General features: G+C 46.3%; 1 protein-coding gene across 4 annotated transcripts in view; it reads right to left on the reverse strand.

Annotated features, from left to right (window-relative positions):
• Nucleotides 1-23,814, reverse strand: part of sgms2a (sphingomyelin synthase 2a) — a 100,734-nt gene extending 76,920 nt beyond the window's left edge. For all 4 annotated transcript variants that reach the window (XM_070872578.1, XM_070872574.1, XM_070872575.1 and 1 more), the window contains exons 1-2: nucleotides 23,676-23,814; nucleotides 22,638-22,768 (exon numbers count right to left, since the gene is read on the reverse strand). The gene's annotated coding sequence lies outside the window, so the exon portion shown is untranslated. The remainder of the gene's footprint in view (nucleotides 1-22,637; nucleotides 22,769-23,675) is intronic.
• Nucleotides 23,815-27,324: the final 3,510 nt, after the last annotated feature.

Below are 27,324 nucleotides of genomic sequence, written 5' to 3' on the forward strand. Positions count from 1 at the left end.
AAGGCCAACATGCCATTTGCCTTCCTGATTACTTGCTGTATCTTCATACTGCCGCAGTTGCCCTCAGGACCATCCTCAATGCTTGAACCAATACGGTGAGTCTCGGGAGAATGAGCAACCACAGCTGAAGCAGAGTCTGCCCTTGCCCGATGACCACTGCCCCTCCCCCCTCCAAAGCATCACTTCCCAGAAGGATCATTGAATAGCCCTCAGATGCATCAAAGCGAGTTGATTTTTTTTCTATCCCAGGGGCAGCGTTTAACAGCATGGCGTATCGGCTAACTCAGCACAGACAGGTATAGAACCTGGAACATGCTGTTTCACCAACTGAGCCATCAGGAGAACTTCCTTGCAGTTGTTTTTAAAAAGGGTCCCCGTTTACCCAAGAGTTCACTTCTGCAATCACCCTGAAAACATTTCCTGGTAGGGTAATGCAAATGGCATGTGCTAAATTGTCTTTATCCCTGTCTGTGCAGAAGGACTTGGCTTTCATCCAAGTACTGACTGTTCCATGACATAGTGACATGGAACATCACCTACTTCCGTGGCCAGGTTACGTCTTACTGGTTTGATTCCTCACTCTTGTGGAAGCATCAGAATAAGTGAAAAAGATTCACAATATAATAACTAGATGCTGCTGTCCATGCCCACATGAAGCAAGACCTGGACAACATCCAGGCTTGGGCTGATGTGTGGGACAAATGTTACTGCCCACTTAAGTGCCAGGCAATGACTATCTCCAACAAGAGAGAGTGAAACCACCTCCCCACGACATTTAATAGCGCTATCACAGAAGCTCCCACCATCAACATTCTCGCCATTGACCACAAACTCAACTGGACCAACCACATAAATGCGGTGTCTGCTAGAGAAGGTCAGAGGCAGAGTATTCTACAGCGAGTGTCTTACTTCCTGACTCCCCAATGCCTCTCCATCATCTACAAGGTACAAGTCAAGTCAAGAGTGTGATGGACTATACTCTGATTATCTGGATGAGTGCAGCACCAACACTTCAAGAAGCTCGACACCATCCAGGATAAAGCAGTCCGCTTGATCGGCACCCCATCCAGTAGTTTAAAACATCCACTCCCTCCACCACCGGCACACCGTGCCTGCAGTGTGTGCTATCCAGCGAGTTGCATTGCAGCAACTCACCAACAGGTTTTTTGGCAGCACTTCCCAAACCCATGACCTCCACCACCCAGAAGGACAAGGGCATCAGGTGCATGGGAACACCACCACCTCCAAGTCACAAAGCATCCTGACTTGGACATATATCACCACCCCTTCATCGTTGCTGGGTCAAAATTCTGGAATTCCCTACCCATCATCATTGTGGGAGCACCTTCACCGCACGGGCTGCAGCGGTTCAAGAAGAAAGCCCACCACCACCTTAAGGGCACTTGGGGACGGGCAATAAATACTGGCCTTGCCAGCGACACCCATAACAGAGAATAGCCCAACGGGCATGCATACTGCATTGTGTAAAACTGAACCATATCGGCCAAGCTGATGTCCAGGGACTGTTGTTGGAAAGTGTGTGGCAGTAAATGGGAACATGTTCAGGCCTGGCTGTGATGCTTCCAGAGGATGAATAGCCAACCAAAATTCATGGTGCAAGCTCACATGAAAGATACGGTCATTTGGATAAAGAATTTGGGGGGGGGCGGGGGAGGCGTGGAGTAGAAAAGAGAGGACGGCAGGGGAAGGGACAACTTTTGCCCATGGAACTGTATCTCAGCACGAGTGATGCCCTTCTGACAATAATGTAAGGAGGCTAATCAATGGAAGAATGACAAGTCAACTTGTGGTTAATAAACAAGATATCCTGCGAGTATAATTTAACATATCTTTTTTTCTTTTGATGAACTCCATTTGAACCTGCAACATGAAAGAAGTGTGCTTGTTCTCAGTGCTCCTAAATCTATTAACCCTTAATTTTAGAGTACACTAAGAAAGTTAGAAAGAGTTGCATTTATATAGCGCCTTTCACGACCACCGGACGTTTCAAAGCGCTTTACAGTCAATGAATTACTTTTGGAGCGTAATCATTGTTGTACTGTGGGAAACGCAGCAGCCAATTTGCGCACAGCAAGCTCCCACAGGGAAAATATTGGCCAGGATACCGGGGATAACTCCTCTGCTCTTCTTCGAAATAGTGCCGTGGGATCATTTATGCCCACTTGAGAGAGCAGACAGGACATCGGTTTAACATCTCATCCGAAAGACGGCACCTCCGACAGAGCAGCACTCCCTCAGCACTATACTGGAGTGTCAGCCCAGATTTTTTTTGGTGCTCAAGTCCCTGGAGTGGGACTCGAACCCACAACCTTCTGACACAGAGGTGAGAGTGGTACCCACTGACATTATAACTATCACTTTGGGACATTATAAGTGGCCTCTCGATCATGGAGCGGTTTGTGAAAAAGAATAATCAGCTAAATCACTGATGCTTAAAAGAAATAGTTGGGAATTACTGCAATAAAGGGTTAACGCATTAGAGCGCGTGGGAACGAGATACAAATACATATTCATCTGCTGGCCGAAGGTGGACAGGAAGACTGTAAGTAGCGCAATCTTTATTGTTTCGATCATACTGTGGGCACCAACTGAAATCTGGACAAATCTTGAAAGAGATTTAAAAAACAGCACCGAAAGACCCTCATCCCAACCGTCCGGGGATTTGTGGCGATACTACTGCTCACCGCAGCAGCTAAGCTCTCTGACCAACGTCCGCAGTGAGGTAAAGACAGAAGACAAAGGGCTGGAAGAAAAGGAAAGCAGAATATAGAGGCGCTAACGTACGAGCCGAGGATTAAAGCAGAGACGGGGCTTCACTGGCAGTCTGTGCAACAGACACAGTTTTGTCACTTTTAACCAGCGAGACAAGTGGAGGCGAGAGTTCGGGGATTCGAACAGGTTGACATCCAGCGGGGTACTTGCAGCCGATGGGAGTGAAGTGGTTCCCCCCCCTCCCCCTCACCCAGCAGGGGATCAGAGCTCCAGTGTCTAAATACGCAGATGATGTCCAGTGGGATATCAGCCTGATGGAAGGGCTACCCCATCTTAATCCAATGAGTGCAGACTAGGGTTCTGGTCTCTAAATACTCCAACAAAACTTGTATTTATATAGCGCCTTTAACGTAGTGAAACGTCCCAAGACGCTTCGCAGGAGCATTAGGAAATAAAAACTTGACACTGAGCTGCATAAGTAGAATGTAGCGCAGGTGACCAAAAGCTTGGTTGAAGAGGTAGGTTTTAAAGGAGCGTCTTGAAGGAGGAAATAGAGGTAGCAAGGCGGAGAGGTTTAGGCAGGGTGTTACAGAGCTTAGGGCCCAGGCAACAGAAGGCACGGCCACCAATGGTTGAGCGATTAGAATCAGGGATGCTCAGGAGGGCAGAATTAGAGGAGCGCAGACATCTCGGGAGGTCGTGGAGCTGGAGATTAGAGAGATGGGGAGGGGGCGAGTGTCATGTATGTATGCTTGGGGTTACTAGCCACCAGGTGGCGCCACTGTCGGAGGTCATTGGGCTGTACGCATGTATGCGTGGCCCAGGTATAAAAGGCAAGCCATCAGGTAATGCAATCACTTTGGGCCCTAATAAAGCAGAGCCATGTTTGTACCTGTGTTGGTCTACAGTATTCAGTCTATCAAGTTTAGATACATAACATTTGGCGACGAGGTAATTTAAGAACCTTTGCATGCAAAAATGAGCACAATTGGAATTCTGGAGATTCGTGGAGGGAGGGGACTGGGCAAATTTTGTAGCTTGCCTGGACCAGTACTTCGTGGCCAACAAAATGGAGGAACTCACTGATGCAGTTAGGCGCAGGACGGTCTTCCTCACGGTTTGTGGTCCAAAAATCTATGGACTCAAAGAATCTTTTCTCGCCTGCAAGTCCAACAGACAAGGACTATGAGGAATTGTGTGCTCTGGTACGTGACCATCTCAACCCAGAGGAAGGCATCATCATCTCACGATATCGATTCTACACGCACGTTCGTTCTGAGGGCCAGGATATGTCGGAATTTGTTGCCGACCCAAGACGTCTAGCTGGACCGTGTAAGTTCGAAAACGCATTGGGAGACATGCTGCGGGACTTCTTTGTAATTGGCATCAACCAAGAGGTGATCGTGCGTAAGCTACTGGCGACGGAGACGCTGGATTTGAACAAGGCCATCACGATTGCCCAGGCATACATGGCGATGGACAAAAACTTAAAGCAGATATCATCAAAAAATTGGAACTCGGCAAGTACTGTAAACAAGATTGTATCGTCGTTTGGCAGAGCTGCATATGGCAGGGCCTACTCGACTGCATGCAAAATCTGTGGCTGCCCAAAGTCCGCCAAAGGGAATGAATCCGATTTCACAGTGTTGGTGTTGTGGGGGCAATCATCGGCCTCATCAGTGTTGGTTTAAACAGTACATTTGTAAAGGCCATTCGAGACTGGGGCATCTCCAGCGCATGTGTCTGCAACTGAGCAAACGTGCTGCAACACATTACGTGGAGGATGATGACCAGTAGAGCACGGATCCGGATATGCAATCCGAGATACCAGAGGAGGAAGTGTATTGATTGTATTCGATCCTAACAAAAGAGCCCACCGATAATGATTAATGTGCAACTTAATGGTGTGCCGATACCGATGGAATTGGACACGGGTGCGAGTCAATCAATAATGAGCCGGAGGACATTCGACAAGCTGTGGGATACTAAGGCTGTGAGGCCTAAGCCGAGTCCAGTCAATGCCAAGTTGCGTATGTACACTAAAGAACTCAAAACGGTGATTGGCAGTGCAGCAGTCAAGGTGTTGTACGATGGTGCGGTTCATGATTTACCATTACGGATTGTTCCAGGCAATGGTCCAACACTGTTCAGCAGGAATTGGAACGATATCAAAGCGTTGTCGTCAGAGGATGATACTCCATGTGCTCAAGTGCTGAGCAAGTTCCCCTTGCTGTTTGAACCAGGCATCGGCAAGTTCACAGGAGCCAAGGTATAGATCCAGGTGGACTCGGATGCAAGACCTGTCCATCATAAAGCTCAGGCGGTTCCGTACATGATGAGGGAGAAGATCAAAATCGAACTGGACAGACTCCAGTGTGAAGGGGTCATATCAACGGTCGAATTTAATGAATGGGCCAGCCCCATTGTTCCTGTGTTGAAGAGTGATGGCATTGTCAGGATTTGTGGAAACTACAAGGTCACGATCAACCGAGTTTCGAAACAGGATCAATACCAGTTACCAAAGGCTGATGGCCTGTTTGCAACACTAGCCGGGGGGTGGGGGGGGGGGGGGGGGATGGGCGGCGGGGAAATCGTTCACTAAACTGGATCCGACGTCGGCCTACATGACACAGGAGCTGGTCGAGACGTCGAAGAAACTTACGTGCATCAGCACTCAAAGGACTGTTCATCTACAACAGGTGTCCTTTCGGACTTCGCTCAGCTGCAGCCATATTTCAGAGGAACATGGGAGAGTCTACTGAAGTCCGTCCATAGAACCGTCGTGTTCCAAGATGACATCCTGGTCACAGATCGTGACACCGCTGGACATCTGAACAACCTGGAAGAGGTTCTACATCGTCTAGACAAAGTGTGACTCAGACTGAAACGTTCTAAGTGCGTCTTCATGACTCTGGAAGTTGAATTCCTAGGGAGGAAAATTGCTGCTGACGGCATCAGGCCTACGGACTCGAAAACCAAGGCCATCAAAAATGCACCCATGCCTCAATGTGATGGAACTGCGTTCATTCCTTGATCTACTCAACTACTTCGGTAATTTCCTATCTAGATTGAGCACTTCATTAGAGCCACTGCACATGCTAAGAAAAGGCGACAACTGGGTTTGGAGTGTGTCTCAAGATAGAGCTTTTGAGAAAGCTCCTAATCTGCTTTGCTCTAAAGAGCTGCCGGTACATTATGATCCATGTAAGCATCTAGTATTGGCCTGTGATACTTCGTCAAATGGAGTTGGTTGCATGCTCCAACAAGCTAATGAGTCGGGTAAACTACAACCTGTTGCGTATGCTTCTAAAAGTTTGTCTAAGGCAGAAAGAGCCTCCAGCATGGTAGAAAAAGCAGCATTAGCCTGTGTGTATGGGGTTAAAAAGATGCATCAGTACCTGTTTGGTCTTCGGTTTGAATTGGAAACAGATCACAAGCCACTCATTTCATTGTTTGCGGAAAACAAAGGCATCAATACCAATGCATCGTCCCGCACCCAGAGGTGGGCGCTGACATTATCTGCCTATGATTATGTCATTCGCCATAGACCTGGCACCGAGAATTGTGCCGATGCACTGAGCCGTCTGCCGTTGCCCACACCGGAGGTGGAGATGCCACAACCTGCAGACCTACTGTTAGTTATGGATGCTTTTGAAAGTGAAGAAACCCGTGTCATGGCTCAACAAGTTAAGACCTGGACCAGCCAGGACCCGATATTATCGGTTGTGAAACGTTGTGTCCTTAGTGGTGATTGGTCTGCCATACCCAAGCAAATGGGTAATGAGACCAAATCTTACAACATCACAAAGATGAACTATCCATTCAGTTAGATTGTTTATTGTGAGGTAATCGTGTTGTTATGCCTGAGAAAGGCAGAGAGAAATTTGTACATGATCTACATAGCACTCATCCCGGTATTGTCATGATGAAAGCCATTGCCAGGTCTCATGTATGGTGGCCTGGAATTGACTCTGATCTGGAATCGTGTGCATCAGTGCAACACTTGCATGTAGCTAAGTAAAACACCAGCGGAATCGCCGCTGAGTCTGTGGTCGTGGCCATCTAAACCGTGGTCCAGGATCCACATCGACTTTGCAGGTCCCTTCCTGGGAAAGATGTTTTTAGTTGTGGTGGATGCTTATTCCAAGTGGATAGCGTATATAATCATGTCATGTAGTACATCCACAGCTACCATTGAGAGCCTTCGTGTCATGTTTGCCACTCATGGTCTGCCCGACATCGGACCTCGATTCACTAGTCTGGAGTTTCAAGATTCCATGAAACTCAATGGTATCAAACATGAGGTCAGCACCATTCAAACCCGCATCTAATGGTCAAGCAGAGCGTGCTGTCCAAACCATCAAGCAGAGTATGAAACGTGTAACTCAAGGTTCACTGCAGACTCGCTTGTCATGCATATTGCTTAGTTACAGGAAAAGACCCCACACGCTTACCGGGGTCCCCGCTGCTGAACTATTGATGGAGATGTCTCAAGACTAAGCTCTCTCTTGTCCACCCTGACTTGAACGATCATGTTGAATACAGACGTCAAAGTAGCAATGGTATCATTATCATGCTGCTGTGTCACAAGACATTTCGGTTAACGATCCTGTGTATGTACTAAATAATGGTCAAGGTCCCAAGTGGATCGCCGGTACTGTTACGGCCAAGGAGGGTGTTATGTATTAATATGCTTGGGGATCATCAGACACCAGAGGGCACCGCGGTCGGAGGTCATCGGGCTGTATGCATGTGGCATGTGTGCTTGGTCACCTGTGTATAAGCTGGGTGTCTTTGTCACGCTGGCACTCTTGGGTTGGAATAAAGATGGACCAGGTTTGCACCCGAGTGAGTTTACAGTAACCAGACTCTTGAGTCATTACAGAGGGTAACAGAGGGTTTATCGTCAAGCTCAAGAATGGGCAAACATGCAGGAAACATGTCGATCAGATAAAGCTGCGGCACACGGATGAACGGATGTCTGAGGAAGACACAATCAGTGACCAACCAACCTACCCTCAGTCAATGAATCTGGACTTTCAATCCCTGACATGGTCATTGCCACTCCCATCAGATCGGCTACCCAGCCCCCAGTCATAACAGACTCAGAACGCTTGCCCAAGGCTGGAGTTGAACTGAAACGATCAACTCGGGAGCGGAAAGGCCCAGACCATCTCAATTTGTAAAAAGACTGTTACTAATATCTTAAAGGGAGATATTGTCATGTATGTATGCTTGGGGTTACTTGCCACCAGGCGGCGCCACTGTCGGAGGTTGTTGGGCTGTACGCGCGTGTGTGCGGCCCAGGTATAAAAGGCAAGCCAGCATGTAATGCAATCACTTTGGGCCCTAATAAAGCAGAGTCAGGTTTGTACCTGTGTTATTTTACAGTATTCAGTCTATCGAGTTATTACATACATAACAGCGAGGACAGGGAGGGATTTGAAAACAAGGATGAGAATTTTGAAATCGAGGCGTTACTTAACTGGAAGCCAATGTAGGTCAGGGACAGGGTTGATGGGTGAGCGGGACTTGGTGCGAGTTAGGACATGTGCAGCCGAGTTTTGGATCATCTCTAGTTTACATAAGAGTAGAATGTAGGAGCACCGGACATCCCAAAGCGCTTTACAGCCAATGAAGTACTTTTGCAGTGTAGTCACTGTTGTAATGTGGGGAACGCGACAGCCAACTTGCTCACAGCAAGCTCCCACAAACAACAATGTGATAATGAGCACATCATCTGTTTTTGTTATGTTGATTGAGGGATAAATACTGGCCAGGACACCGGGGATAACTCCCCTGCTCTTCTTTGAAATAGTGCCATGGGATCTTTTACGTGCACTTGAGAGAGCAGATGGGGCCTCGGTTTAACGTCTCATCTGAAAGACGGCACCTCCGACAGTGCTGTACTGGTGTGTCAGCCTCGATTAAATGCTCAAGTCCTTGGAGTGAGACTCGAACCCTCGACCTTCTGACTCAGAGGCGAGTGCCAGACAATGACACCAGGGCATGGTTGGCTTCTGACAAAATCTTGTCGCGGATGTGGTGAATTTACCAGCTCTTGCAGAACACAGCTGTGGAACTGCCAAGTAGCAATAATTCCGATAAACCTCAAAAGACACAATACATTAAAGAACAAAGGTTGCGACTAGATTGCATCCCGACAGGCCTTGTTTGGGAGAGAGGGGTTGCAAAGAGGAAGTAAGAGGCCGTCTCCGCCCCCACCCCACCCCTCCCCTCCCTCTGAAGGAACTATTTGTAGTAATTGGACTAACCACACGATCCTGGGCAGCTCCACTCGATATAGTTATCAGAACTGCCAAAAGAAACGTATAAATCACATCTGTGTCCTCCAGGCAAGATCAACCCACAATCCAGAAGCGATTAGTTCAATGAATTATATTTTATACAGTGGCTGAGCTGTACACTCCCACATCCCAAGTAACAACGTTTGGGCCCCACCCCACTGCTCAAGACTGGCACTTGATTTTAACCTCGGCGTCCAGGGCTGGATTAAGGGCCTGATGAGCCTGAGGCAAACTGATCCAAATGGACCTAGAGTTATGTTTGTTCATGTGGACTTACACTATAATATATAATATATTAAATATATTATATTAATATATTACATATTAACATTTAAAATATAACAGTTAAATAATAACAAAGATAAATAGTAATGGTCTTGTCTCTGCAAATATCAGAATTTACACATTAGGCCAATAAACAGTATTTTTCTCAGTCTTGTTTTTCCTCTCATTGTCTATTCTATTCAGCCTTATTTGGGAGGCCTTATATTTATTTTGTGGGTCTATGTTCGTTGGTGGGCCTGGGGCTACCCCATCTGCCCCATGGTTAATCCGCCCCATGGTTAATCCGCCCTTGGAGGTGCCTTTCTGCAGTGGATCTTGCTCTTTTATCGGGGTTTCATAACAGGAGTGGTAATCATCTCGGATTAAAGGCTTACATTACGAGGACAGGCTGCATCAACTTGGTTTTTATTCACTTCAGTTTAGTCGGTGGAGGGATGATCTAAAGCAGCATTTGTTAACAAGGTTTTGATGAGAGAATCTAGCACAAAGGGGGCACAATCTTAAAAATGAGAACAGAAGCATTGAGGAGTTAATTCAGGGAGGACTTTTTCCACACACAAAGGGTGGTGGAAATGAGAGATAGGCTCCCCCAAAAATCTGTGGATACTGGTTTAATTGAAATTTTCAAGATAGAGTTCGATAGTTTCTTTACTGGGTAAACAAGAGACACGGAGCAAAGGCAGGTTAAATGGAGTTGAGATACAAATTAGCTCTTATCTGATTGAATGGCGGAACGGGCTCAATAGCCTACACCTGTTTTTAAGTGGCTATGTTCCGGTGTCAAGACGGAACTGAACATTGAATGATAACCCCTCTCACCAATAGCATGCCAGATTAAGAACATAAGAAACAGGAACAGAAATAGGCCCTCGGGCCCATCGAGCCTGCTCTGCCATTCAATAAGATCATGGCTAAACTTCCACATCAACTCTACTTTCCCACCCTATCCCCATGTCTAAAAATCTATTAATCTCTGTCTTGAATACACTCAAACAACTGAGCATCCACAATGCTCTGGGGTAGAGAATTCCAAAGATTCACCACCCTCCGAGTGAAGAAATGTCTCATCTCGGTCCTAAATGGCCAGCCCCTTATCCCGAGACTGTGACTCCTAGTTCTCGACTGTCCAGCAGGGGAAACAGCCTCTCAGCATCTACCCTGTCAAGCCCTTAAATAATGTTATACCTTTCAATGAGATCACCTTTCATTCTTCTAAAAGCCAGAGATCATAGGCCCATTCTACTCAATCTCTCATCTCCCTTTCATCCCAGGAATCAATCTAATTTAACCTACACACACACCACTCAAATCTGCAGAACACACAACAGCACCGACTCACACAACTAGCCACACTATAATTGTTGTCTTCAGTTAAATGCAGTCCTACCTAAATGCACAGACCAAGAAAGCCAAAAGCCCATTGATTCAATCCCTGCTTTAGGAAGAGGACAGTGTGCGTGAGACGAATTCAGCCAGAATGGTTGCCCTGATCGATATGGACTTAAATATCTATCTATGGGAGATACATGGTGATAGGTGTGTGTGTTGGGGAGAACAGGATTGGTCTGTTGTGCGATGCTCTCCGTAGTTCAATAGCTCAACACCGCTCCCTTGTCTGGACTTACATAGTGGGTATGTGGGTAAGGTATCCTCAAGGCAGGACTCAACGTATTCAGAAGAGGGGAGAAAATGTGCAGACAAAACAAACTCGTGTCTATTCTTGAGCAATTTTTTCATTCCAGTGGAATTATTTAAAAGGTGGCCGTGCCTTCAGCTGCCTGGGCCCCAAGCTCTGGAACTTCCTCCCTAAACCTCTCTACCTCTTTTTCCTCCTTTAAGACGCTGCTTTAAACCTATCGCTTTGACCAAGCTTTTGGTCGCCTGCACTAATTCCTCTTTATGTGGCTCAGTGTCAAATTTATTTGTTTTGTCTTATAACACTGCTGTGAAGCGCCTTGGGATGTTTTACTACATTAAAGGCACTATATAAATAAAAGTTGTTGTTGTTGCATCAAGAAGTTACTCATGTGCAGGAAGAGGTCTCGGAGAACTCAACGATTAGGAGGAAAGGGATACGGTTGAAGAAAAATGGAGGGGCTAGGATTGGGAACTGAAGGCACAGTCGGAGAGGAGGACTTTTGGAAGTGTGAAGGGAGAGGAACTTTCAACGGGCAGGAGCGTTGTGGCTGACGGAACAAGCGGCTGAGCAGAGTTCAGTGTAAGAAGAGCAGAGGAAAGTTGTCTGTGCCACAAGAGAACGCCCTTGTTCTACTTCGCATAATACCATGGGATTGTTTATAGACACGGACACGTTTTAACAGCTCATCCAAACAAACGGCATATCTGACAATGCAGCACTCCCTCCGTAACGCACTGAATTGTCAGCTGAGATGGTGCGCTCAAATCCTGGCCTTCTGACCCAGAGGCAAGACTGCTCCCAACGGAGTAAAACTCTAGGGGGAAGAAATTCGGTCGCCGAGGAGCCGCTAAACGTCTCCCGCCCGAGCGCCGCGCTGTTAGCTCCTGCCACGAACTTCAGTGAAGGTTTAGCGGCGGTGCTGACAGTTTGCGCTGTGCTCGCTAGCCCCGCCCACTCGGTGACATCACCCGAGTGAGCAACGCCCCCATAGCCCTGCTTTTGTAAAATTTACTCTCGCCTGCGGTAGCTCCGGACGCCGAGACCGGCCAGGGAAAGCAGTTGGTCCAGCGACGATCCCAGAGCAATGTTGTCCGGAGTGTAAGGCAAGGGCTGCAATTTCAGTTTTTAAAATTTATTTGTTGCAGTAGTGGGGAAGTGTGGGTGAAAGATTTTTTGAAATTTTCACCACGATTTCTTTTTTCATCTTCAGGCACGAGGATGCCGGCAACCTAGCGGCAAGATATTGAGTCGGCTTCCTGAGCTATCGCTCCGTTAGCACCCGAGGAATGTGGAACGCTTCTCTTAGCGCTCTCTCTCCTCTTGGGGCGATACAACTGAATATCGCACTTTGAAGCGGTAGACATCGCCTGCCGCTAAAGGTAGCGTCCCATCACCGCCTCACAGCGGGCCATACCAAATTTCTAGCCCTAGATATTTATGCATCTCGTGTTAAGCACCGACACACTGAATATTTGATCATCTCATTCCGGAATTACTCCCATGAACCTTCAACCTCATTCCCAACCAGAAACTGGTCAAGTTCTGATGAAAGGTCGTCAATCTGAAACATTAATGCCACCTTTCAGATTTCCAGCACCTGATGTATTTTGCTTATCAGAGAGTCGTTCACCTCCATTCCATCAATGCAGTTTTCAAATATGGAACCACAGTTCTGGAGTAGGTGTGAGGAAGGAGGGGAGGAAGGATCGGGGGTTAATGTTTCTTCGAATCTCGAGTGCAAAATTACGTACTTTTCTGTTGCTGAATGAAAATGGAGACCTTGTATCGAACATTTACCTACCATTTGACAAAACTTGCTTAAGATGCTTGCTTAAGTTCCCCAACATTACCTCTTGTTTCCATTACATTGTTTCCTTTTGCTGCTCTATTCCCTACGGTGGATTTGCAATATCTTAGATCAAGGCAAATAGCCGCCTTCCATTTCCATCAGCTACACCTCAACACTTTAAACGGCCCAGATCAGATCACATTCAGGAGCTGAAATCTTCGGGAGAAGCGTGGAGAATAATGGAAAAAACCAAGCAGCACGTTGTGAAAGTGGAGAGCGGGAGAGGGTTAGATGAAGTAGGGCGAGAGGAGGCCTGTGTGGATCATAAATCACTTGGGCTATGGGCTGTTTCTGTGATATTCAGTTAGCGTATTCTGAGCGATACATTTCAGCAGTCGGAGGTGCCATCTTTCGGATAGGACGTGAAACCCAGTTCTCGCCTGCAGGATCAGGCTACTAGTTTTCTTTTAAAAAGAAATACACTTTGAATGCAATGCTACGTTTACCAAACAAAATACAATGATGGAACAATTTTTTTTTAATAAAAAGAGCTGGCAGGAGACAGCCACAGGGGTCGATACAATCAAATTCTCCTGTCTTGCTATTGCACCCATCTGTGATGATTTACATTAAGCACATAAGAAATAGGAGCAAGAGTAGGCCACTTGGCCCCTTGAGCCTGCTCCGCCAATCAATAAGATCATCGCTGGCCCCAAATCTACTATCCTGCCCACTCTCCATAACCCTTGACTCCCTTATCGCTCAAAAATCTGTCTATCTCTGCCTTAAATATATTCAATGACCCAGCCCCCAGAGCTCTCTGGGGTAGAGAATTCCAAAGATTCACAACCCTTAGAGAAGAAATTCCTCTTTATCTCAGTTCTAAATGGGTGACCCCTTATTCTGAAACTATGCCCCCTAGTTCTAGATTCCCCTACAAGGAAAAACATCATCCCTGAATCTACCTGGTCAAGCCCCCTCAGAATCTTACATGTTCCAATAAGATCGCTTCATTTTTCTAATTACCAATGAGTATAGGTCCAACCTTTCTTCACAAGACAACCCCTTCATCTCAGGAATCAACCTCTCTGAACTGCCTCCAAGGCAAGTATATCGCTCCTTAAATACGGAAACCAAAACTGTAGGCAGTACTCCAGGTGTGGTCTCATCAATACCCTGTACAGTTGTAGCAAGACTTCCCTACTTTTATACTCTATCCCCCTTGCAATAAAGGCCAACATTCCATTTGCCTTGCTAATTACTTGCTGTACCTGCGTACTAACATTGTGTTTCATGCACAAGAACCCCCAGATCCCTCTGTATCGCAGCGTTTTGTAGGCTCTCTCCATTTAAGTAATAATTTGCTTTTTTAATTCTTCCGACCAAAGTGGATAACCTCAAATTTTCCCACATTATATTCCATCTGCCAAATCTTTGCCCACTCACAACCTATCTATATCCCTTTGCAGATTCTTTGGGGCCAAAATTCAAACCCGCTGGAAAGCTGGCGCACCTACCTTTTGTTTAAACAAAAAGGGAAATTCAGCTTTTTTTTTTCAATTGGCCAGGAAGTTGGTCATAATGGGGGCGGAAATGCGGCGGTAAGTGCTGGTGAGGGGTGGACGGATTCTCCGCCGCTGTCAGTCAGCAACAGAGCTGTGGTGACATCATTGCACGTCTGCGTCATCACGTATATTCCCTCCGTTAAAGGGGAGAGAATCGGCCATCGGACACTGGACCAGCAGGGAGGGTTTTGGCCGGGCCAGCAGCCTGGCCGAACCATTGGGCACAATAGTTGGGCCGACATGGAAGTCGGCCGGCAAAAAAAATAAAATGGCGGCCGCAGCATTGGGCCCGCGCCTTTAATGGCCGCTGCAGAGTCAGGGCAGAGAGAGAGCGTACAAGGTGCACTAATAAAAAAAGCTGTCGGGGGCACTGCTGGGCGACAAGAAGATATTGCTCGCTAAATTTTGCGGAGTTGGCAGGGTCGCGCACTGAGGACGCACGCACGGCCAGGAGAGGCGGAAGTAGGGACCCCCCCCTCCCCCAGCTGAATTTAACCAGAGATCGGCGGCCGCTCAACTCCGCCACAAACGGGCGATAACACGCCTTATTGGGGAGCTGAATTTCAGCCCCTTTTGTGTCCTCTTCACAACTTGCTTGCCCACCAATCTTTGTACCATCAGCAAATTTGGTTACATTATACTCGGTCCCTTCATCCAAATCATTAATATAGATTGTAAGTAGTTGAGGCCCCAGCACCGATCCCTGCGGCACCCCACTAGTTACAGTTTGCCAACCGGAGAATGACCCATTTATCCTGACTCTCTGTTTCCTGTTAGTTAGACAATCCTCTATCCATGCTAATATATTACCCCCAACCCAGTGAGCTCTTATCTTGTGCAGTAACCTTTTATGTGGCACCTTATCAAATACTGGTTCCCCTTTGTCTACCCTGCTCATTACATCCTCAAAGAACTCCAATAAATGTGTCAAACACGATTTCCCTTTCATAATACAATCAGGCAGAGTCAACATGGTTTTATGATTTTCTAAATGTCCTGCTACTGTTTCCTTAATAATGGATTATCCCCAGCCACATGAGCTTTTATCTTGTGCAGTAATCTTTTATGTGGCACCTTGTCGAATGCCTTCTGGAAATCCAGTCCATTGCCGATTGCACCAGTAAAGTGTATTTAAATCGTCGCGTAATCTCATTCAACGGGTGATCTGGCAGGTTTTTCAGTGCTTGGCAGATCAGGCCGATAGATACGACTGGCCAGGATCCATTTACACCCAGACCTGGCAACAGTTACAACATGACCAAAACCAGATTGATGACACAGTTGGCATAATTGCGGCAACATCCAATGCTTCGCGCCAACAGCAGATTATGCAGTTCAATGCTATCCATCTCCCAGAATTACAAATGCTTCTATAGGTAGGGTGCAGTCCTGCACTGTGTGTAGCTGTGCAGGTTTAGAAACAGAAAATAGGAGCAGTAGTAGGCCATTCAATATGATCATGGCTGATCCTCTGTCTCAACACCATATTCCCGCTTTTTCCCCATATCCCTTGGTGCCTTTTGTGTCTAGAAATCGATCTATCTCCCTCTTAAATATATTCAGTGACTTGGCCTCCACAGCCTTCTGTGGTAGAGAATTCCACAGGTTCCCCACCCCGAGTGAAAAAATTTCTCCTCATCTTGGTCCTAAATTTCCTACCCCATATCCTGAGACTGTGACCCCTTGTTATTGACTTCCCAGCCAGAGGAAACATCCTCCCCACATCCGTTCTATCCAACTCAGTCAGAATTTTATACGTTTCAATGAGATTCCCCCTCATTCTTCTAAACTCTAGTGAATACAGGCTTAGTCGACCCCTATACGACAGTCCTGCCATCCAGGAATCAGTCTGGTGAACCTTCGCTGCACTCCCTCTACGGCAAGTATATCCTTTCTTAGGTAAGGAGACCAAAACTGCACACAATACTCCAGGTGCGGTCTCACCAAAGCCCTGTATAACTGTAGCAAGACATCTTTGTTTAAAAAAAATATATATAGCTTTTCAGAAAGAAAATCAGGGACCCATTGGATTCTAGTGTCAGCCGTGGTTCAGTAGGTGGCACTCTCGCCTTGGAGTCAGGAGGTCGTGGGTTCAAGTCCCACTTCAGGGACAGGGCACATAAACCTAGGCTGACATTCCAGTGCAGTGCCGAGGAATAATCACATACAAACCTGATTGATCATAATCAGGGGCATACTTGGGCTTATTTGACTCTGGGTCAGCAGGTCATGGGTTCCCACTCCACTCCACTCCACTCCACGAACTTGAGCACAATTATCACGTCTCGCACTCCAGTGCAGTGCTGAGGAAGTGCTGCATTGCTGGAGATGCCATCTTTCGGATGAGACATTAAACTGAGGTCCTGTCTGCTCTCTTGGATGGATGTAAAAAATCCCATGGCACTATTTCGAAAAGCAGGGGAGTTATCCCTGGTGTCCTGGCCAATATTTATCCCTCAATAAACATCACTAAAATCAGATTATTTGGTCATTATCATATTGCTGTTTGTGGGAGCTTGCTGTGCGTAAATTGGCTGCCGCGTTTCCCACATTACAACAGTGACTACACTTCAAAAAGTACTTCATTGGCTGTAAAGCGCTTTGAGACATCCGGTGGTTGTGAAGGGTGCTATATATATGCAAGTCTTTCTTTCTAATGATGAAGTAAACCCGACTGTCCCGCCTGTTCTTTTCACTCACTCACTCATTAGCAAGGATGTGCTTGAATGTTGCCTTCCAAATCCGTGCTCATCTCTCCCGGAACTCCATGTTTGTATCCCTCCAATCAGGTTTCCGCCCCTGGCACAGTACTGAAACGGCTTAGTCACAAATTACATAGTGTTAACTATCCCTCCTCATCCTTATCCTCGTGAGCATCCCCGATTTTTATCACTTTACCATTGCTGCCATGCCTTCAGCTGCCAAGGCCCTAAACTCTGGAACTTCCTGCCTAAACCTCTCCACTTCACTACCTCTCTTTCCTCCTTTAAGACGCTCCTTAACATCTATCTCTTTGACCAAGGTTTTGTTCATCTGCCGTAATTTGTTCCTATGTGGCTCCATGTCAAATTTTGTTTGATAACCCTCCTGTGAAGCACCTTGCAACGTATTACTACGTTAAAGGCACTATATAAATGCAAGTTGCTGTTGTTGCTTACAAAGTCCCAGCCAGCAAATCAAATGCACCTCAATTAAGTCACTTACAAATCTAAATGTTCATCAATAGTGCACCCCTCACATGGAGCAGAACCTCTTTCCCATTACCCAAGGAAAGAAAGCATTTGAATTTACACAGCACCTTTCAGACCTCAGGATATCATAAGAACACAAGAACTCAAGAGCATATGAATTAGGAGCAGCAGCAGGTCATTCAATAAGATCATGGCTGATCTTCTACCTCAACTCCACTTTCCTGCACTATCCCATATCCCTGGATTCCCTCAATATTCAAAACTCTATTGACCTCGGTCTTGAATATACTCAATGACTGAGCTTCCACAGCCCTATGGGGCAGAGAATTCCAAAGATTCACCACCCTCCGAGTGAAGAAGTTTCTCCTCATCTCAGTCCTAAATGGCCGACCCCTTATTCTGAGACTGTGACCCCTGGTTCTAGACTCCCCAGCCAGGGAAAACACCCTCCCTGCATCTACCCTGTCAAGCCCTGTAAGAATGTAGACATCCTTAGTGCTTCACAGTCAATTAAGTACTTTTGAAGTGTAATCATTGCTGTAATGTGGGAAACGCGGCAGCCAACTTGCACACAGAAATCGCACAAACAGCAATGAGATAATGACCAGATAATCTGTTTTTTTAAGTTGTTGATTCAGGGATAAATGTTGGGCAGGACACTGAGAGAACTCCCTGCTCTTCTTCCAATAGTGCCATGGAATCTTTTACATCCGAGAGTACGAGCGGTTTAATGTCTCGTCTGAAAGACCGCACCTTCGACAGTGCAGCACTCCCCCAGTATGGCACTGGAGTGTCAGCCTAGATTACATGCTCAAGTGTTGAGTGGGGCTTGAACCCATGACTTTGACATGGATGCACAGTTGACACTTTAAAAAAGTGAGAGCAGGGAAGTTCTCTGTGTCCTAGTCAACATTTCTTTCAAACGAGTCTCCTGTCCGATTTCAGACAGGAAGGGAGGAAAAAGTGAGCAGCAATTAAGAGAAGGAATTACCTGAAAAATATAATTGCAACTAAATCAACTGGTTTCATAAAACATTATCATTTCCTCATTCAACAACAAAGCCACTCTACACCATCAACCATTAAGACCCAAGTCATTTGCCGATACAGATTCAGCATGATATGCATGTTTAGTTAGCTAATAGTTCCGGGGGGAAAAGAGCACCAGCCAGTTTACAGATAACCTGTAGACCTCCAAATTGATTCAGAACATTCCTTTGACAACCAGTAATAATTAAAGTCGGTTTGCTCCAATTCGTCGTATACCTGCGTAAATCGGTCAGGGAAATTTTAGTATTGAATACTTGCGGAACTGCAGGCATCAATGATAGTGTGTGTTTGCAATAGCTGCAAAGCTAAATTCTTGAACAAGGCACCATGTGTCTGCGGGACTCAGTTGGTTGCAATCTTGCCTGTAAGTGGTCGTGGGTTCAAGCCCTGCTCCAGAGACTTGAGCAAATCATCTTGGCTGACACTTCAGCGCAGTAGTGAGGGTGTTGAGAGAGGTGCCGTCTTTCAAATGCAATGTTAAACAGAGATCCCGTCTGCCTGTATATAAAAGTTCCCACAACGCTATGCTAAGAGGGGTGGGAGAATTCTCCCATTGTCTCGACCTTAGCCAACTCCATGCAAATTAGATATAACATCCCAAGTCGCTTCATAGGAGTAATTTGACACTGAGCCACATAAGGAGATATTAGCACAGGTAACTAAAAGCTTGGCCAAATAAATAAGTTTTAAGGAGCGTCTTACAGGAAGAGAGGGAGGGAGCGAGGGAGAGGGTTATAATGCTTAAGGCCTCGGTAGCTGAAAGCACGGCCACCATTGGTGGAGCATAACTGGTTATTATTCTCGCTTATATAATCTTATACATCTCAAACTTTTCCAGTTCTGACGAAGGGTCACAGATCCGAAACGCTAACTCTGTCTCTCTCCACAGATGCTGCCTGACCCGCTGAGAGTTCCAGCATTTTATGTTTTTATTTCAGATTCCAGCATCCGCAGTATTTTGCTTTTGTGTGAATTCTCTCTAGCTGTTTGTGCGACTTGGCTACGTGCTTATTGGCTGCTGCCTTCACCCATGACTAACATTCAGAGGTAACTCAGTGGCTGTGAGGAACGTTGGGACATCTCGAGGATATGATCAGATACTACATCATATCCTCAATTCTTCCTTAAAATCAAGCGTGGTTTCTAAAGTGCCAATGTTATCTGTAAATCACAACTGTGACAGACAAATTCTGCAAACCAAGCTGCACAGGGTTGAGGAACAGATCCACTTACAATATCTGCATCATCACACTTATCCGAATTAGGCAGCCAGTCAGACAGAAATAGGTCATTGTATATTTCAACAACGCCTAATAAGCTAGAGGGATGAAGAAACAAAAGACAAAGTGTATGACTGATAAGAGATCAGCCTATAGTATTTCATGAACTACCCTGGCTCACTAACATTTGGAACAACTCCAGCCATTGATGATACATTCAGCAAAGGATCACTTAGAGAAAGGGAGTTTTCTAGCTCCCACTCCCCCCTCCCCAGGTCACTGGTACAGTCAGCAGCTAAGCCCACCTGTACAAACCAGTGAGGCAGCTTTCCAGTCATACAGTCTCTGACCATTGGGGGAGGGGAAGGTACCACAACCAGAAATAGAATCACAAAACAAAACGTTAAGAGCAACAACCCACACAGACCAACATTGAAGCACTGACCACACTCGACCAGCTCCGCTGGGCAGGCCACATTGTTCGCATGCCTGACAGGACTCCTAAAGCAAGCGCTCTACTCGGAACTCCTACACGGTAAGTGAGCCCAAGGTGGGCAGAGGAAACATTTCAATACAACATCCCCACCAACACCTGGGAGTCCCTGGCCAAAGACCGCCCTAAGTGGAGGAAGTGCATCTGGGAGGGCGCTGAGCACCTCGTGTCTCGTCGCCGAGAGCATGCAGAAACAGAAGGAGCGTGCGGAAAACCAGTCCCAACCACCCTTTCCTTCAAACACTGTCTGTCCCACCTGTGAGAGACTGTAATTCCCATCCTGGACTGTTCAGTCACCTAAGAACTCACTTTTAGAGTGGAAGCAAGTCTTCCTCGATTTCGAGAGATTGCCTGTGATGAGGAAACAGGCCAGTTCTTCTGTTGTTCCAGTCTTGTGGAATTCAAGCCACAATTTTAAGTAGGCTATGTATCTTCCAGATTGAGCTTGGAAGGAGCTCTGCAATACAACTATTAGATCGTTCATCCATCCCCTGACTTTGTGTACATAACCCAAAAATGATCAACGCAGAACACCCAAAGTTTTGAGACATTTGCTCAGGTGCCTGTTTTCCACAATAAAGCTTTTGCAATCCTACTCATGTTTTCTACCAAAACTCCATCACAGACAAGTTACTCGTTGCCTCCTCATAACCTCGACCCCCTTTGTTTATAAGCTGTTTTGGGGAGCCGTAACTTTGAGAGAGAAGAATCTACATTCATACAGCACCTTTTGTGACCTCGACACTTCACAGCTAATGAAGTACTTGTGAAGGTGTAGTCACTGTTGTCATGATCACGCTCAATCAGCCCCAACGGGCGGGCCACATAGTCCACATGAATGATGCAAGTCTCCCGAAACTCCATCACAGCAAGCGAGCATCAGGAGGGCAGGGAAAATGCTTCAAGGATACCCTCAAAGCCGCCCTGAAAAAATTTGATATCCCCACCAACTCTTGGGAATCCCCAGCCCAAGGCTGCTCAAAATGGAGAAGCAGCATTCAGGAAGGCACTGAACACTTTGAATCTCTTCGTCGGGAGCAAGCGGAAGTCAAGTACAAACAGCGGAAGGAGCGTACGACAAACCAAGCACACCACCCACCCGTCCCTTCAACCACCGTCTGCTCCACCTGTGACAAGTCTGTCGATCCCACATTGGACTCATCAGTCACCTGAGAACTCATGTTAGTGTGGAAGCAAGTCATCCTCGACTCAGAGGGACTGCCTAGGAGAAAAATGGAGGCAAATGTGTGCACAGCAAGCTCCCACAAACAGTAATGGGATAATGACCAGATAATTTGCTTTTAGTGATGTCAGTTGAGGGATAAATATTTGCCAGGCCACCGGGGAGAATGCCTCTGCTCTTCTTTCATTCAGATTTTTCACACACACTGGAGAGGGCAGACAGAGTCTCAGTCTAACATCTCATCAAAAAGACAGCACCTCGGACAGAGCTGCAGTCCCTTAGTACTGCACTGGAGTACAAGACTAGATAATTGTGCTCAAGTCTCTGGAGCAGAGCTGCAACCCAAGACCTTCTGACCCAGAGTCAAATAAACCCAAGTATGCCTCTGATTATGAATTATGTGATTATCCTTATTTTGCATATAATTTAAAACTTAATTTTTAATCTCTATTTGCCAATACACATTCTTTGAATTATAAAGGACTTCTTAACCTCTGGATGTGTTCCTAGCACCACATACAGATACCGTATCTAATCTGCAGGCTGCAGAGCTAGCTATTTGGACCTGCCCATTCCAACAATGCACTTTGTACCGAGAAAGAAAAAAGAAAGACTTGCATTTATATAGCGCCTACCACAACCACCGGAAGTCCCAAAGTGCTTTACAGTCAATGAAGTACTTTTTGAAGTGTAGTCACTGTTGCAATGTGAGAAACGCGGCAGCAAATTTGTGCGCATCAAGCTCCCACAAACAGCAATGTGACAATGACCAGATAATCTGTTTTTTGTTATGTTGATTGAGGGATGAATATTGGCCAGGTCACCGGGGATAATTCTTCGAAATGGTGCCATGGGGAACTTTTACGTCCACTTGAGGGAGCAGACAAGGCCTCAGTTTAACGTTTCATCCGAAAGACGGCACCTCCGACAGTGCAGCGCTCCCTCAGTAGTGAGACTTGAACCCACAACCTTCTGACTCAGAGGCGAGTGTGCTACTCACTAAGACCAGATAATCTGTTTCATATGTTGACTGAGGGATACATATTGATCATGGCAAACGTGATGATCAGAAGCCAATGGAAAATGGTATATAATGGGAAGCCAGGATGATTTACACGTCAGCAAGAACCCAACCAATTGTAGAGGATAAGCAGCAGGAATAAGAAAGGCTCTCTGCTTACCAGCTTGTACTGTGTCCTCGGGCACGGTGCCTTTACCTTTAACCCAAGTATCAGGTTACCTACAAGTGACTAAGTTTGGTGTTGGAAGGTAGGTCGCCACGTCACTGTCATTCACGAATTATGGAGCGAGCCTTAGAAACCAGAAATAAAACACAGCGTTAGTGACTCACAACACACCGACATCCAGGAATAGCGGAGGATAATCTGCAACATGGAAAATAAATACACTGCCAGCACTGAATGGGAAGCCGCCAAAATACAAGCACTGGGGACAAACTCTCCACAGGAGAATCACTCGCCGCCTACATTTACCAGAGAGCTTCACTTAGTTATATAAACCTCCCCCCACCGAAAATAAATACGCGTTTACCTCGAGAACTTCTCGATACGCTTCGAGAGCTTTACATACGAGTCGAGTGCAACCACACAGCTCGGAGCTAACTGAAGACTATCCCCTCCCACTTCATACTTTTTACATTTAATTCACCACTGCTTCATGACACAGCTGTACAATACGGGGCAGCGAGCCCTTTAGACTGTCTCCTTAACTCTGAACACCTTAAAAATGTCTCTTTAAATCTGAACCCCTTTAAAATCTCCTTAAATCTGAACCCCTTTAAATCGGTACTCCTTTAACTTGTACTATTAAATCTTCAATCTGTACCCCTTTAAACTGTCCCATTAAATCTGATCCCCTTTAAACTTTATTAAATCTGAACCCCTTTAATCTGTACTATTTAAACTGCACTATTAAATGTGAACCCCTTTAATCTGTACTATTAAATCTGTACCCCATTAAACTGTATTAAATCTGAACCTCTAATCTGTACCTCTTTAAACCGCCCCATTAAAACTGAAGCCCTTTTAAACAGGTCCCACTAAATTTGATGCGAGGGTGTGGGACCCCGTGCCCTTTTAAACAAGATAGCCCTCCCCCGGCTGGAGAATCCTTCAGGTGCCGCTGACACTTTCACAAACTCCTAAAGCGCAGAGAAGAAAAGGCAAACATAGAGTGAGGAACTTTGCCCAGCCTCTTACCGCAGCCCGGACCGCTCCTGTCCTGTCCTCCCAACCCCTCCTGCAGTCTGCTGGACTGGGACGAGCTGCAGTCGTATCCCGGCCAGAGCAGGACGGCTCTGAGTGATCCACTGCCCCAATCCCAGTCCCAATTCCGGTCTGTCTCCACCCTCCGCCCGCTCTGCGCATGAACGTGCCCTCAATTTACACACATCCCACATGCCTCTCCTTAGTGTATAAAAACTCGACTTCTCTTCTGTTTCGTTTTCCCTTTCGGCCTCACAAACACCACGCTAAATATATATATCTTTTTTTAATAAAGCACTAACTTATAAATGTTAAAAAAAAACTTTTATTTCCCCACAACTTGAAGCAGATGCGAGATTCAGTCTAGAATATCTGACTACCAGCTTTCTGCAGCATCTGTGGAATGGAATGGTATGTTTAGGTGATTGCAAGGTGTGATCATGTGACCAGACCATGCATCGCGGGGTCAGATCATGTGACCAGACTGCGCGGCGAGGTTAGATCATGTGACCAGACCACGCGGCGGGGTCAGATCATGTGACCAGACTGCCACTGCGGGGTCAGATCATGTGACCAGACCGCGCACCACGGGGTCAGATCATGTGATCAGACTGCATGGCGAAGTCAGATCATGTGACCAGACCGCCCGCCACAGGGTCAGATCATGTGACCAGACCGCGCGGCAAGGTCAGATCATCTGACCAGCACCGTGAGGTCAGATTGATCACTGTACCATGATGTGAGGAGTTGTAACTCAATTCTTTTTCCTGAAATATAAAATTTAGGTTTAAAGTTTTCGTCTCCCTTTCTCCCTTTCCATCATGAAGGTGGGACTAGATGGAATCAATCTATCGCTGTTAAGGTTATCACAAGATAGTCACAGATGAGGAAGGCCATTCAGCCCATTTTAATTCATCAACCGACAATGCACCCAAGTCCCCTCCCCCCATTTCAGCATGCAATGGTTTCTTAAATAATTCCGGGGTTTTTATTTCCATTAAAAAAAAGAAAGAACTTGCATTTATGTAGTGCCTTCCACTACCTCAGGACGCCTCAAAGCACTTTACGGCCAATGGAGTAATTTTGAAATGAGTTACTGTTGCAGAACTATTCTGCCTCTATGTCTGTTCCACACATTGAACGCACTTTGTGTGAAGAAGACATTCCTAATAGCAATCTTCAAATTAACTTTTGGAGCTGTCCCTTTTTTCTAACCACTCAACCTGATTTAACAGTAATATTCTGAACTTACCTTTTCCAGTCCCTTAACTATCATATACACTTCCAGAAGAACACCTCCCAGATGCCTTCCTCGCAGGTTGAAAAGCAGGAGACTCACCAGTTATGCTGGAAGTAAAACAAAATCCTTACAACTGACTTGAAAAGTTGACCGATGTTAAGCTTCCTAAAGTATCATTTTATTAACTTTCAAATATTTCCTCATCTGCCAAAGGCACTAATATATGCTGCTGTATGGCTACCTCACTAAAATGCCCACACTGCACATCTGGGAGGCTGGCCTTGAGCTGACAATAGGAAGCATCATAGCCAAGTCTCATTGTGTCCTTAGCCCACTGGTTACTGGACAGCAGGCAGGGGCAGGAGCTGGTTTGAACCCTCCCAAATCCCATGGCTGCTAGGGCTATTTACTGCTGCTGTAGCCAAACTCAGATAATTCAGCAAATATGAGGAATTTAACCCAGGGTCTTTTATTCCTGAATGGCTCAGTGCATTCAACAACTGAGAACTCTTGGTGCAACTTGATCGGCATCTACTGTGGCTCAGTAGGTAGCACTCGCGCCTTTGAGTCAGAGCTGCATGTGGGTCAAGTCCCACTCCAGAGACTTGAGCACATAATTCAGGCTGACACTCCCAGTGCAGTAACGGGGGGGGGGCGCTGAACTGTCGGAGTTGCCGTCTTTCGGAAGAGACGTTAAACTGAGGCCCCATCTGCTCTCTCAGGTGGACGTAAAAGATCCCGTGGCACTATTCGAAGAAGAGTGAGGGAATTCTCCCCCGTATCCTGGCCAATGTTTATTTCTCACTAAAACACAGGTTATCTGGTCGTTTATTCCATTGCTGTTTGTGAGATCTTGCTGTGCACAAATTGGCTGCCGCGTTTCCTACATTACAACATTAACTTCACTTCAAAAGAACTTTGTTGGTTGTAAAGTGCTTTGGGTTGACCTGATGTTCTGAAAGGCACTACAATAAATGCAAGTTCTTTCTTGATAACCCCAATGACTGTGCGCAATTGTTTATGACGGGTTTTTTCCAGATGTCATTAAAATCGAAAGAGACGGAAAATCTATTAGGAACTGCCTTCCGCTATGGTCACTTGGATAGCAATGTATGCTCACCCCATTGTCCCTGATGAGTACCTGTGAATGCAACATCTGGGAAGGCCCTTGCGCACATAGCACCAGATGTGTACACAGAGTTTGGGAATGGCAAATTTCTGGTGAAGAGAAGCAACAAGTTCATCTTGGTCAAACTGCTGATGACTGGATGTGAAGTTAGAAAAACAAATAGAAACGAGCAAATAACAGACAGATTTTTGTATCACCTAGATTGAAGACACCAAGGCCCTGAAACTTCTAGGGTCCCCCCCCAACCTCTGCCCTTGCAAATGCAGTGAAAGTGGACCCAATGTTTACTTGTAACTGAAGCTAAGATTGCGGGAATGGGATCATTTAAATGACTGAGGGATGGGGCGGGGCGCACATTGCACCAGCAGGCACAAATTAACAGCGTCCCCTCCGATCCACTAGCTGATGTCCAAGTGGCTCCCAGCCTGGGCTCAAGAAACCTCCATGATCGATTACCATTCTTGACAGTACAAATCAAAATAAATGGATATGATCTGATAACCATTGCAGAGACGTGGTTGCAAGGTGACCAAGGCTGAGAACTGAATATGGGGTATTTGACATTTTGGAAGGATAGGCAGAAAGTAAAAAGGAGGTGGGTAGCTCTGTTAATAAAGGATGCGATCAATGCAGTAGTGAGAAATGATCTTGATCAGAAAATCAAGCTGTAGAATCAGTTTGGGTGGAGATAAGAAATAGTAAGGGAAAGATCACTGGTGGGAGTAGTCTTTAGGCTCCCTAACAGTAGCTACACTGTAGGACAGCGTATAAATCAAGAAATAATGGGGGCTGTAAGAAACATACTGTAATAATCATGGGCGATTTAAAATTTCATATATATTGGACAAATCAAATTGACAAAGGTCATCATCATAGGTGGTCCCTGGAAACGAGGATGACTTGCTTCCATGCCAAAAAAGGATGAGTTCACATGAAGGAACCGAACTACATCCTCAAGGGTGGAAGATGCCTGTGCGTGGATTTTCTTTAACATGGGGTGGCCATTGCACACCAGCCACCACACAGGATTGACAGAGCTAGGTCTTGGTCCAGTGGCAAGGATTACCCAAGACGACTGGAGACCAGCTCTGCTGCACGGACCTGGTGCGCACACATATCGCAGTGTGGGCTGGCCCGTGCTGCCCCTGTGCCCCTGGCCCCGAACTCATGCCTCCCCTGGGCCCCGATCATGTCCCTCTACAGTCTCTTGCTGCTCCTTCACCCCGACCTCGCCGCTCCTGCTGTATCTGCCCACGCTCCAATCACCGACCTGG

This window comes from Pristiophorus japonicus, chromosome 2, assembly GCF_044704955.1.
Source record: "Pristiophorus japonicus isolate sPriJap1 chromosome 2, sPriJap1.hap1, whole genome shotgun sequence".
In the NCBI taxonomy this organism is placed as follows: Eukaryota; Metazoa; Chordata; class Chondrichthyes; family Pristiophoridae; genus Pristiophorus; species Pristiophorus japonicus.